We start from the raw sequence: 15,223 nt of genomic DNA, 5'->3' as shown, positions 1-15,223 counted from the left end.
AAATATTTTTTATATATAAAAAATCCTAAACTTTGTAAACTTACCAAGAATTTCGGATGGAAATTAAGATCTAAAACATGCATAGTGGTGTTCTGGAACCTTATGTTAGTATTCGAGTCTCATTCTCTGATTCAGGGCATTGTTGCATTATTTAGATCCTAATTTTTCTCTTCAATCGATTATTATTTGAATAGTAGTCTTGAAATGTTTTATGTAAGGTTTGTGGTAGTATTTTTGTTTTTGAAAATATAGGAGTATTTTTTTTTTATAATTAATATGGAAAGTTTAGAGGTACATTTTAAGATTTTTTTTATATAAAAATAATAGGAGGGAGAAGATGAAAACCACTTGCCCTAATGAGATGCCTTAATCGTAACTTCTGTAATGGTGTAGAATTGGTATTTTAAACACACAAAAATAAGGTCTAATCTGATATTGAATTCGTTTTTAAAAAAATAAAAAAATAAAAAAATAAAAAAATAAATTTTAAAAGTCTTGTTTGTTATCTCCTAATTTTCTCCATTGGAATTTTCATCTTTTTTAAAAAAAATAATTGAATTTCTAGTCAAATTTAAACAAAATTAATTTTTTAAAAAACTAAAAAATTGATTTGATTTTTTAACATTTTATGACACAACGTAAAAACTTATAGATGGAATAAATGTTTATAAAATTATGAGAAAATATCAATTTATACCCTTGAACTCTGGGTATTATATCAATTTAAACCCTAATTGATAATTATATTAATTTAAATCTAAACTTCGGAGATTGTATCAGTTTTAACCCCAAACTAACAATTATATTGATTTAAACCCTGAACTTTCATAATTGTTTCAATTTAAATTATCTATTATGTTTTATTTGGATACACTTATGAATGTCTGGGATTTAAATTCAGGGGTTAAATTGATATAATTATTAGTTTTTGGTTAAAATTGATACAAATCTCAAAGTTCAAGATTTGAATTGATACAACCTTTAAAATTTAAATTTTAAATTGATACAATTCTTAGTTTAATGTTTAAATTAATACAATCCCAAAGTTTAAGGGTATAAATTGATATTTGTCCTAAAATTATTTTCAAAATCTAAAAACCAAAACTTAAGGCCCCGTTTGGTAAAATCATTTGAATTTTTACTTTTAATTTTTGAAAATGAAGTAAAATAAAATTATCTATATATAGTTTTTAGAAAGCTTTGTTATTATTTTTGGAATTTGGCTAAGAATTGAACTCTTTTACTTAAGAAATATGCAAATTATTGTAAAAAATTTAGAAGAAGGAAACTTAATTTTTAAAAGCAAAAAAATAAATGGTTACTAAACAGGGTATGAGTGGTTATCCAACAGAACCCATGCATTTAATAAGACAGCATACTTGTTGCGTCTAGTTGATCCCTTTTGACCATGTTTCATAACTAATTGTTGTCTTTTTTTTTAGTTATTGAAAATTAAGTTTGTAAATCTTACTTCCACCCAATATTTCTATATTTTGTTATCTATTTTTTACTTATAGTTTAAAAAATGAAGCTAAATTTATATATATATATATATTATATATATATATAATATATATATATATTATTATTAAAATTTGACTCAAAATTCAAATAATAGAAAAATGGAGAGAAAACAAACATATATTTGAGAAAGAAAAAGGCAAAAAAAAAAAAAAAAATGAAATCGTTATGACCTAAATTAAAAGGTCTAACAAGCTCTTGGAAATGGATTTTCATGCAAAAGCTATTGGACACGAAACACAAAATTCATGATCAAACTTATAATTTAACCGAAATGTAATTATTAAGGTTAAATTACCCATTTGACCTTTTTTTAAGAACTAGCTTCAATTCAATTCTTTGGATATTGAATGGGTAAAAAACAGTTTGCAAACCATTGTACAAAAAATATTAATAATAAAAAAAATAGCTTAACCTTTTTTTTATTTTTTTTTTAATTTTCTTTTTAACTGCATTCAATGCCATGGATTTGATTTTCGGTTTGGGACCGTTTGTTTTTTTGGAAGGTAGATAATTATAATCTTAAATGCCTAGAATTATATATATTAAAATTATAGATGTTTGACATTTTTAGATTATCATGTTTGTTTCATACGAGATTTTGATAACTATGTTTGTTTCATAGTGTTTCTACTCGGAAATGTTTTAAATTTACATAAAGTTTCAATAATGCCCTTACAACTATTTATTACTTTATAATTAATTTGATATAATTTGAACTTATATAACATATTTGTTTTGATCAAATTGAATTCTTTTAAAATTAATACAACTTATATTATTTTTATATGTTATTTTTTTCAACAACATAATATATCATAATTTAAGATTTTTTTATAAAAATAAATATTAATTTGAATATATTGCTAAAAAAATAATAAGAATTATAATATAATTAAAAATATATGATATACATGGTTGACAATATTTATTTTAATTATATAATACAAATGAAGATTAATATATGTGTGTGTGTAAAATAAAATAAAAAAGAAGAATAAAAAAATACAATTGGGATGCCCTTAACTCGGGAATATGGAAAATCCATATTTTAGGAGGGCATCCAAAACTCTTCCGATGCCCTCCGTTTGGATATCCTAGGATGTCCGAAAATCTTCAGATGTTGGGACATTTCACAATAACCACAAAACAAACATGGGAATACAAATGTTACTCCATGAAAATTTAAGATGCTCGCAAAATAACGGTCTCTTGATGAAAATTTAAATAAAGACAGACATTTAAAAAAAAAAAACATTTATTACCGTTGCATGCATCCTTTTCAGTTGTGTGACAATTATTATTATTATTATTATTATTATTTTAATAACATGTATGGTTGAAGAATCAAACTTCATTAGTTTATTAACTTATATTTAAATTCAACAAACGTAAAATAGTTTGTTTTGATGTAATAGTTCAACTAAGAAAAATATAATAATTATCTTTAAAAAATTCCTTTTCTTTTTTCCACCCATTTGTGGGTTTAAAATTTGATTCCCCCTTGAACTGAGGTTGTTTTTATTGGTTTTGTTATCCTAAATAATAATAATAATAATAATGTAATATTTATTGGTTGAATTTCAAATTTGAGAAGTTTTTTAATGATTTTTTAGAAAAATCTTCCTTTTTAAGTCTCGAGTTTTACTTGAATTAAGTAATTGACGGGGTTGAGTTGTGCCTAATTCCTTCTTGAAGTCCTACTTTTATCCAGTTAAATTGCAACTTTAGCCCAACTTTTAGTTTTGTATATACTTGAATCTTAATTCTTTTTTAGAAAAAAATGTTTAATACATATTTGCTTTTCAATTTTGTATACGGTAGATTTTTTTGAACTTTGAAAAATTTCAAATAAGTCCTTAAATTTTTTATTTTTTGTCTAATAATTTTTTAATTTTCAATCTTAAGTCTAATAAGTATTTGATCTATTTAACATTTTTTTAAAATTCACAAATATGCTAGATTCAAAATTAAAAGTTTAGAGTATAAACGGACATGAAATTCAATTTTATATCTATTAAATTTGTTGAGACCTCATTTGGTAACCATTTGGGTATGTTTTGTAATCATTTGGTTTTTTTGTTTTTGTTTTTTTAAAAATTAAGCCTATATCATTCACATTTCTTACCATAACTTGCATATTTCTTAATTACAATGGTTGAATTCTTAGTCAACAAAAAAAAAAAAAAATTTTTTTTGAAAGCTATCTTTTTTTAGTTCTCAAAATCTGGCTTGATTTTTTAAGCCATTGGTGATAAGTAGATAACAAAAAAAAAAAAAAAATAGAAATGGAAGTTGTGTCTATAGGCTTATTTTTCAAGTCATACCTTTAAATCAAGGGATGATATAGGTTTACCAAATGTCCCCAACTATCTATCCGGTCTTGTCGTTGAAATGGGAGGTTATTGAGTCGGCACTGTTGAGCCAACCCTCACATATGCAAATCTAAGGATAATTCCAAATAAACAGGAGTTAATAGTTAGCTCAGGATTAAGGTCAAGTAACCTAGGTCATCGCTTTGAAATAGTTAGTCTTAAATAGTAAACAACGTTATAAAGTAAGAGTGACTAATTTCGTAGTCTAATCTTGTACAAACCCTTTTGCATAAGGACACCTCCACTCCTCATGTCTCAACATGAACGAATTAGGATCATTTCGTTTGTAGCACTTTACAACTCTTTGTAACAACTATAGAGCAGATCGCATCCAATAGTGTTACTAGAATAAGGTACCCAACCTTATTCATATATTATAGATCATTTTGATTATTTACTCGAACCTGATCCACTTTTATGTCTCCACGTAAAGTTCAAGTACTCATCTAATAGTCGAGGGACTTTTTGGTTTATTGGATTTCGAATAAGCAAAACATCTATTCAATAACACCTTATTGAATTTCCAGAATAAGTTCCATTGTTTACACACCGCGAATTTTAGGACAAAGAATCCAACAAACTCCCACTTGGACTAAAACTCCAGTGGTAACTTATATATCCAAGACTGAGTTTCTCAGTTTTATAGAGAAATACAATAAACTAGGGCATCTCATACCCATGGTTTATCATTCGGTATCCCATATCCAATATTTTTCCCACTTGCCCTAGGTTATTAATCTGGTATTCCTAGTCTTACTAGGTGATTCTCAAACACTTTAGCCGAAAGAATCATTGTAAACATGTCAGTATACAATAGGCTTTTAATTTTGGGATTGCATCTTATTCTCAATAATGGCCAGGAAGCACACTTTCCTCCCACTACATTGACGTACTCTCAACTCTTTGAGTAAGATGCGTCCGACTTGTCTTAACAACTCTTGTCAACAGTCAGATCTAGAAATCTTTAAACTTTTTATACTTTGATCTAGTCATTTTTAAATATCTGAATATTTGCAAATGACTTTTGCAGAACAAACATGATTTTCTGAAAATTAACATTTCATTTATCACAAAAATATATACAATTTGTTATTTACAAAAGCAAGTAAGATCAAGTAGCAACTTCTCCCATTGGTTGAGCTGAGCAAGCGGTCCCCAGGAACTAGTTTGCCTGTTTACCTTTCTTTGCTCTCTTCTCGGCAAGACACTGAGGGCAGTTTCTCTTCCAGTGTCCTTCTTCGTTGCAGTGGAAACACTTCCCTTTATTTGCAGTTATCTCCTTACCTTTCTTTTCAACAGGTTTCTTCTTCCCTTTTCTTTTGCCCTTCTTCACAGGAATACTCTTACTCTTCAAAGAGGAGGCAACATCAGGCTTGGAGGACATTCCTCTCTTTTCAGCAGTAGTAACGTTTACTTCTGATTCTAGACCCTTAGTTCTCAACATAGTTCGGTAAGCTTGTAGCTCATTCAACAGAGTAGTCAAGCTGTATTCAATTTTATTCATCAATGTATTCGTACGGAATTGCAGAAAATTCTTCGAAAGAGATTCTATAATAAAACCAACTTGATTTCTCTCGTTCATAACAATGTCGTTTACTTCTGCCACATTAAAGTGGACCATCATGTCCAGGACATGTTCACGAACAAAGGTCCCCTTCTTCATGCAGCTATTGTAAACGTACTTGATGACATCATGCCTCAGGGTGAAGGACGGTTGTCCAAACATCCCTCGTAGAGATTCCATAATCTCATTAGCAGTACTCATATCCTCATGTTTCTTTGCCAAAACATCAGATAAGCCGACGAGGATATAAGCACGGGCTTTATCATTTGTCCAGATCCATCTATCATACACATCCCGAACAGTTCGGGTTGTATTAGAGCAAGGAATGGGAGGACAATCTTCTATTAAGACAAACCACAAATCGTCTATCACAAGTATCGTGTTCAAATTTGATTTCCAGGCCACATAATTATCCCTGATCAGTTTGTTCGATGCAAAAAATTGTATTATTGAACTCGCCATTCTGAAATTATCAACAAATTCTATAAGTGAATTGCTTTTAAATCCAATCAAGTTTTAGCAATTTTAATAATGTACCCAAGATTATTCTTTTGCAACGATACTACAATAAGACATACTTGACTAAATACTATCTTCAGAATAACTCATATTCCGATAGTCATTTAGGTACCACTTTTGGCCAGAAATTATTAACACTTAATAATTCTATAAGTATAACCCTCAATTTTCAAACGTCAGAGGTCGGCCCCAACTATGCTACCGAAGTGGAGAGTCAAGGTTAGGAATGGATCTAAGAAATCTTATCCATCTATGGAGCTTGAGTTGTTCCGAATCCTATGTTACAACCCTCCGAGAGGATAGCCATCGTTAAACGACTAGCAAAGGGCCGCTTAAAGCTAACCAGCAGGCGCAACATGAGAATCTCATGGTCCAAACTAACGGAAGAGACCTCAGGATATGTTGACACATTTCCTTCTCCCACTAACTATGAACTACTTCCCCCATTCACCTTGGTATTAAATCATACATCCACTTTCCGAATGGAGGTCATTCTAGGGTGACACAAAGCGTCATATGAATCTCACGGTATGAACTATCGTGGAGACGTGGTAGTTAAAATCTATATATCATATAATAGACTTATGTTTTAACTACTTCCCCTTATTCACCAAAATCTAGATTTATGCTAGAAAATTCTTTCTGAATGGAGGTCACTTCTAGGGTGACACAAAGTACCACTTAAATCTGGATTGTGAACTCTTAGGGACGTGAGAGCTAAAATAACGTATCGTATATGTTATTAATCTCCCACTGAAGTGTTCTAATAACTTTATCATATAAAAGTTATTAAACTTCCACTGAAGTGTTCTATTAATTGGGTAAATTTATACTTAGGTTTTATTTTGGCTAAACAAACTATCCTAAGTCTAAGTGGTTTATCCAAGTATAACACTTATAATTAGATTTTAACCTATGATGTCTAGGTACTAAACCGTTTTATTACCTCACACCACTCACGTATGCTTATAAAACCGGTTAACAATGCTCAATAATTCGGCCATAATCTCTAGGTAGGAGGTGTTCCGTAAACCGTCAACTTAAGTACCCCCAGCCTTAGACAGGATTATATATCGGTTGAGTTTGTAATCCGAGTTTTACAAGTTTTAACTATTAAAACGAGTGGTTAACCTACGTGAGCATGCAATTGTTCTTTATTATGGATTTTAAACATCTAACCCAATTTTATAACAACTTATAAATCTTTAGACATTAAACATCCACAACATACATAAAGGCATTCAATATTTAATATAACACTTATATTAAATACAAGAAACCCTAACATGCATACTATATATTATAACAAATTATAACATACTTTCAATGCATGTAACATGCTTCATGTGGTGGGTTTTAAATCTAAATGACATATTGTATGCACATACAAGATTTATTTAATTATAACATATATCAAATACATAAATAATTAAACACTGGCTGATATGGTTTTAGTTTTGGCATAGACAATCAAATAAAAGCCTAATTGTTACAAAACAACTTCTGAACCGCTCGAACCGCTCCAAACCGAACCAAAACTACTCGAACCAGACTCGAACTGTCTGAACCGAACTAGCCACTAAACTAGACCAGCCAAAAACCATTTGAGGCTGAACCGGATCAGACCTCAAGAGAACCGGTCCAACCGCCTGCTCTCGCTCCATGCTCAATATCTCGCTAAGGCTCATCGTTTAGTAATGGCGACCATCGTCTTGCGTTTGCCTAATCGTTTAGTGTTTGCGTGATCGTGTAGCAGCCAACGCTTAATGCCTGACCAAGCTACACAATCGTGTAGTGTCTTCCTTCTATCGCATAGTATCATTATCTAGTGTTGGAAAATTCTACACAATCGCTTAGTGTCCAACACTATCGTGCAGCTTCATCGTCTAACGCCAGACAAATACTACACGATTGCTTAGCGCCATCGTCTAGCACCTCGTCTTGATCGTTTAGCACGCACACAAAGGTAAGTGATCGTGTAATGCTATCGCATAGCACCTCGGCACATCACTTAGCTGCCGCATAAAAGTAAACGATCGTGTAATGCTATCGCATAGTTCTTCAACACATCGTTTAGCTCCCACGCGAAGCTACACAATCGTGTAATGCCATCGCATAACAATCCAACGCATCGTTTAACTCCCACAGGTACACGATCGTCTAGTGCATAACACTTCAACGCTCAACGCCTGAAGCTACACGATCGTCTAGCTTTTCTTCACAGCGTCTAACACCTGAAGCTAAATGATCGTCTAGCACTGAACTTCAACAATGATATGAACAGAGGCTGAAAAACTGGAATTTGCAACTCGGCCTTCTTCACTTGTTTCTCCAATTACAACTTAATTTCAACTCTAATAACTCTAAATAAATTACAGACTCTTGGGAACACATATAAGCTCATCAAGCAAGAGCCAGTTTCAAATTTAATTGAGAAATCAAAGAGAAATTAAAAGCCAAAACTTAGAAAACCATATCAGTACAGTAGTTTCATATAACTCATATAAAACACCCACCACACCAAAATTAAACCGAATTGAATGCTTATATGATGCTCTGATACCAATTGTTGGATTGAATCAGCACGCAGCGGAAGCAGTGAGGATTGATAAGCACTCTAATTCATTAATTTTGGCAGAAACAAAACATGCTTTAGCAGAAATAAATGGGTTTCAAGTCATACCTTTGAAGAACTCTTGAAATCTCGATTTCCAACTGCAAAAACTCTCCAAATCTTTGTGTAGACCACCACAAGATCTTCCCTACTATTCTCTTGATGCTTTAGATTGAGTTGTGGGACTCAAAATAAGTTGGAATCAAGGGAACTTGGAGAATGCTCATAGCAACAACTCAACAAAGAACTCCTTCTTCAATCGAATTTTTTCAGGAAAAATTCTTATGATTGCATTGCCTCAAATTTACTTCAATCTCTCAATATATTGCAGACTATCATGCAATGAGAATGGCTGCATGAGATGCAGCTCATGCTTGGAGTAATTGAAGCTTAAGATGGTGGATTTAGTGTGAGCTACTTGAAGATGAAGATAGAAAAACTCATTTTTCCATTTGTGTATTTTTCTATTTCCAAAATCTAAATTTGATGTTAAAATCACATTTGATTCAAAAATCAAAATTCATTAATTTTACAAATTAATTTCATAAATTAATTTTCTAATAAAATTAATAAATAATTATTTAAACAATTTAAATAAATCTAATTAATTTAATATCCAATATTAAATTAATTTTACACATTTCCATTTTTATATATTTAAATCATATTTAAATATAAATTCTCCAATTCCGTTTAATTCTAATTTGAACGTTTCAAATTAACTTATCACGCTACTCTAGAGCTACTCCATTCCCGAGCTAGTAGGGGGACCTCGTGGACCTACAGATCATGGGCTCCAATGATCCGAAATTAATCGGGCTAAACTCATTAGATCGAACTATCCCCCATTCGTTAACTAAAGGGTCACTTCACTAAAGCCTATAGTTGAACTCCCCTCACTGTAGATATATTATGTCCACTCGATATAACCATGATTAGTAAATTAATCCTTCATAGATTGTTTGTAATAATGACAGGGTCGAATCTCTTTTTTACCCCCGAAATTACCTCTTGTTCCTTAAGTCCCACTGATCCTCTAATGAATAATCGTTTTGTGATCCAATCAACAAATCGATTCCCTCTCGGGCCAGTGAAAGGGTGGGCCCCCTTGTTCAAGACCCAAAATCAACACTTAAGGGAACAACCTCTCTACTATCCCTAATAGCGGGTAGGAGTGAATTCCTTCTTGCACTCTATGTCCCCAGCTATCTATCCGGTCTTACCCCTGAAGTGGGAGGTTATTGAGCCGACGCTGTTGAGCCAACCCTCATTATGCAAATCTAAGGATAATTCCAAATAAACAGGAGTTCATAGTTAGCTCAGGATTAAGGTGAAGTTATCTAGGTCATCGCTTTGAAATAGTCAATCTTAAACAGTAAACAACGTCGTAAAGTAAGAGTGACTGATTTCGTAGTCCGATCTTGTACAAAATCTTTTGCACAAGGACACCCCCACTCCTCATGTCCCAACATGAACAAATTAGGATCACTTTGTTTGTAGCACTTTACAACTCTTTGTAACAACTATCGAGCATGCTGCATCCAATAGTGTTACCAGAATAAGGTACCCAACCTTATTCATATACTATAGATCATTTTGACTATTTTCTCGAACCTAATCCACTTTTATATCTCCACATAAAGTTCAAGTACTCATCTAATAGTCAAGGGACTTTTTGGTTTATTGGATTTCTAATAAGCAAAACATCTATTCAAAACACCTTATTGAATTTCCAGAATAAGTTTCATTGTTTACATACCACGAGTTTTAGGACATAAAACCCAACAAACTCCCACTTGGACTAAAACTCCAGTGGTAACTTATATATATCCAAAAACGAGTTTATGAGTTTTATAGAGAAATACAATAAACTAAGACATCCCATACCTATGGTTTACCATTCGGTATCCTATACTCGATATTTCTCCCACTTGCCCTAGGTTATTAATCTGGTATTCCTAGTCTTATTAGGTGATTCTCAAACACTTTAGCCGAGAGAATCATTGTAAACATGTTAGTATACAATAGGCTCTTAATTAAACTATATGGGATTGCATTTGATTCTCAATAATGGCCAGGAAGCACACTTTCCTCCCACTACCTTGACGTACTCTCAACTCTTTGAGTAAGATGCATTCGACCTATCTTAACAACTCTTGTTAACAGTCAGATCTAGAAATCTTTAAACTTTTTATACTTTGATCTAGTCATTTTTAAATATCTGAATATTTGCAAATGACTTTTAACAGTTTGATTCTTAACAGAAGTTGCTATGAGATAGAACAAACATGATTGTCTGACAATGAACATTTCATTTATCACAAAAATATATACAATTTGTTATTTACAAGACTACAAAAGCAAGTAAGATCAAGCAACAACTTCTCCCACTGGTTGAGCTGAGAAAGCAGTCCCCAGGAACTAGTTTACCTGTTTACTTTTCTCTACTCTCTTCTCAGCAAGATATTGAGGGTAGTTTTTCTTCCAGTGTCCTTCTTCGTTGTGGTGGAAACACTTCCCTTTATCTGCAGCGATCTCCTTACCTTTCTTTTCAGCAGATTTCTTCTTCCCTTTCCCTTTGCCCTTCTTCACAGGAATACTCTTACTCTTCGAAGAGGAGGCAACATCAGGCTTGGAGGACGTTCCTCTCTTTTCAGCAGTAGTAACGTTTACTCAACATAGGCTGGTAAGCTTGTAGCTCATTTAGTAGAGTAGTCAAGTTGTATTCAATTTTATTCATCAATGCATTCGTACAAAATTGCAGAAAACTCTTCGGAAGAGATTCTAGAATAAAACCAACTTGACTTCTCTCATCCCTAACAACGCTGTTTACTTATGCCACATTAAAGTGGACCATCATGTCCAGGACATGTTCATGAACAGAGGTCCACTTTTTCATGCGATTGTTGTAAACGTACTTGATGGCATCATGCCTCAGGGTGAAGGACAGTTATCCAACATCCCTTGCAGAGATTCCATAATCTCTTTGGCAGTACTCATATCCTCATGTTTCTTCGCCAAAACATCAGATAAGCTGGCGAAGATATAAGCACGGGCTTTATCATTTGCCCTGATCCATCTATCATATGCATCCCAAACAGTCAGGTTGTATTAGAGCTAGGAATGGGAGGACGATCCTCTGTTAAAACAAACCGCAAATTATCTATCACAAGTATCGTGTTCAAATTTGATTTCCAGGTCACATAATTATCCCCGATCAGTTTATCCGATGTCAACAATTGTATTATTGAACTCGTCATTATGAAATTATCAACAAATTCTATAAATGAATTGCGTTTAAATTCAATCAAGTTTTAGTAATTTTAATAATGTACCCAAGATTATTCTTTTACAACGATACTACAACAAGACATTCTTGACTAAATACTATCTCCAGAATAACTCATATTCCGATAGTCATTTAGGTACCGCTTTTGACCAGAAATTATTAACACTTAATAATTCTGTAAGTGTAACTCTTCATTTTCAGACGTTAGAGGTCGACCCCAACTATACTACCAAAGTGGAGAGTCAAGGTTGGGAATGGACCTAAGAAATCTTATCCATCTATGGAGCTTGAGTTGTTCCGAATCCTATATTACGACTCTCCGAGGGGATAGTCGTCGTTAAACGACTAGGAAAGGGCCACTTAAAGCTAACCAGCAGGCACAACATAGGAATCTCGTGGTCCAAACTAACGGAAGAGACCGCATGATATGTTACAAGCCTATATGTTGCTTGTTACAAGCCTATATTTTTTCTTGTAAACCTTGAATACATTAATTGCTGAAGATTTGAGAAGTAAAAGAGAATGATTGGCATAAAGAGGGATCACTTAACGTGAAAAGTAAAAAAACAATCAAAATCAAAATCTTAAAATCAAAGATAAATAATTTTTTTTGAATATTTTTTTTTTAAATTGGTTAATATGATGATGAATATATATATATATAAAATGATTTTAACGTGAAAATTAAAATTGGAAATTTAAAGAGGAATCATTCAATGTGAAAAGTAAAAAAGAAAATAAAAAATAAAAATCATAATCTTAAAATCAAAGAGGAATAATTTATTTTGAACCAATGGGTATATATATTTTAAAAAATTCATTTTAACATGAAGCTTAAAATAGGGAATTTAAAGAGGAATCATTTAACGTGAAAAAAAAAAAAACTAAAATCATAAAATCAAAGAATAATTTATTTCAAATCAAATCTTTTGAATTGATTTACGTGATGATATATATATATATATATTTAAAAAATCATTTTAATGTGAATATTAACGTGAAAAGTAAAAAATTAATCAAAATCAAAATCTTGAATCAATGATAAATAATTTATTTTGAATCAAATCTTCTGAATTGGTTAGTGTGATGATGAATATTAAAAAAAAAAAAATCTTAAAATCAAAGATAAATAATTTATTTTGAATCAACGGATGTATGTATTTTTAAAAAAATCTATTTTAACATAAGAATAAGATAGGGGATTTAAAGAGGAATCATTTAGCGTGAAAAGAAAAATATAATAAANATTTTAAATCATTTTAACATGAAGATTAAAAATATGAAATTTTCTAATTTAACGATATAGATGTGAAATTACACTATATAACCCTATAAGCAATCACTAAAAGGGGCAATGGGAAAATAAAATATTTCTCCCCCGTAGCTAATAGTATAGATGTGTAATGAGCTTGTTGATTGTATTGCAAAACATTCTAGAGATAAAGTTTTGTCTGGTATGTGGAATTGAAATTTTCCCTCTCCTTTCTTTATGTTTGTTGAGAAGGATGTAAACTCTTTTCTTTCCCTAGGTGCTTAATAAATTTCTTTTGTTTCGAACAAAATTTTTATGTTTAAATGTTCTCTATATCTCGAAATTCTTAATCAAAATTAGTGACATGACGATCAATCGCTTCTGCTTAGGATTTGATCCTTTCATATAGCAGTTTTATTTTTATTGCTTCACAGGACCAAGGATTTTTTTTCTTGTTTTTACTTCCGGGATTTTGCGAATCGATTCTTTATTATTTCGTTGTTGATGAAATTTGCCGTTTGGGATGTGTCCAATTTCTTGTCACAATAGTCGTAGTTAGTTTGTTTACACATGGACTGGATTCTTGTTATCGGAGAATCTACTTATATGGCTGGTAATCTAATTTTTTTTACCTCAAACACTTGATATCACGCAAGCGCACGCATCGAGCAATAATATAGTTAAAATGGTCTTGGCCGAGTATTGTCTTCAAAGAATCAGATGATATTCTTTTAGCTATTCAGAGATCGTTCCAATTTATTAGAGATCAACCTGTGATTTAAATTAATTAAAATAAACTAGGAAAGTAATAAAAGTGTTCGAATATGAAGATTATAAAAAAAGAGACATTTTAGGTAATAGATTTCATCAAAGACATTATTAAACACAATATTTAACTCTTGGGGGTTGTTTGGGGCGTTGAGATGATATAGGATGTGAGGAGTTCTAATGTCTGGAGACTTCTGATGTCTGGGGAGTTTTGATGTTTGTGTTTGGGTATGTAGAGTTGTTATGTCTGAGTTGATATGTCTGTGTTTGAGTGTGCAAAGTTGTTATGTCTAAGTCGGTATGTCTATGTTTGGGTGTGCAAAGTTATTATATCTGAGTTCATATATCTGTGTTTGGTTGTGCAGAGTTGTTGTTGGGATTGATGTCCTAATTCTCCCGGAGTCTCGTTGTTTTATAAAGATACACATTGTTCAATGAATAAAATAAGTGTTATTTAATTATGTCATTTACTCATATCCAATAACCAAAGCTCCTTGGTTATCTTATGTGAACTTAAGCATGTATATGTGATATATAAGTGGATCATGCCTTAAGTGATAACCTAAATCGGTCTGTAGTATAAGGATTAAGGTAGGATACCTGATCCTTGTGACACTACGGATACGATCTACTCTGTAGAGGTTTGCAAGTGTTGTAAACTACTACAGATGGTAGATCCTGACCATTCGTGTGGAGACGTGGAGCGGGGGTGTCCACCTTGCGTTGTTGGGCTACTGATCGTCATTCCTTGAATCAAATTCATCATTGCGGTCATTTGGTTTTGCAATGAGACAATATCACCGTTATTTGCGTCAGAATCTTTGAGTCTTAATCTCGGGTCACTCTCCCTCCAGGCTTCATGATTCTTGGAGATGCGGTCCAAGATATTCTTCGCCTCATCATAAGTCTTGTCAAGCAGACCACTAGCTGCTGCTGCATTGGCAGCGGTCTGCGAAGTAGGATTCAAACCGTGGTAGAAAATTTCCATTTGCAGGCAATCTGGTAGCCCATTATGCGGACAATCTCGGACCAACCTTTTAAACCTCGCCCAAGCATCATTGAACGATTCGTCCATATCTTGTTCAAAATTAGTAATAAGCTTTCTTCGTCTTGCGTTTTCGGTAGGTGGAAAATACTTCTTCATAAACTTCTCCACCACCTCCTCCCAAGAAGTGATCTCTCCTGGTTCGAGCGAATAAGCCCATTACCTAGCCTGATCACAGAGAGAAAATGGGAACAACGTTAGTCGAACTTCTTTAGTAGAGATGTTCAGGAACATAAAATTATTGCAGATTTCAATAAAACTTCGGAGATAGGCGTG

The 15,223-nt window shown here is 32.3% G+C and overlaps 1 non-coding gene across 1 annotated transcript; it reads left to right on the top strand.

Annotated features, from left to right (window-relative positions):
* The first annotated feature begins 14,906 nt into the window (after window positions 1–14,906).
* On the top strand, window positions 14,907–15,013 carry LOC120074789. Its single transcript, XR_005481071.1, has one exon. It is a non-coding gene; the product is annotated as a small nucleolar RNA R71 (small nucleolar RNA).
* Window positions 15,014–15,223: the final 210 nt, after the last annotated feature.

The sequence above is a fragment of the Benincasa hispida genome, chromosome 3, assembly GCF_009727055.1.
Source record: "Benincasa hispida cultivar B227 chromosome 3, ASM972705v1, whole genome shotgun sequence".
NCBI lineage: Eukaryota > Viridiplantae > Streptophyta > Magnoliopsida > Cucurbitales > Cucurbitaceae > Benincasa > Benincasa hispida.
This window is presented reverse-complemented; position numbering and strand designations above follow the sequence as displayed.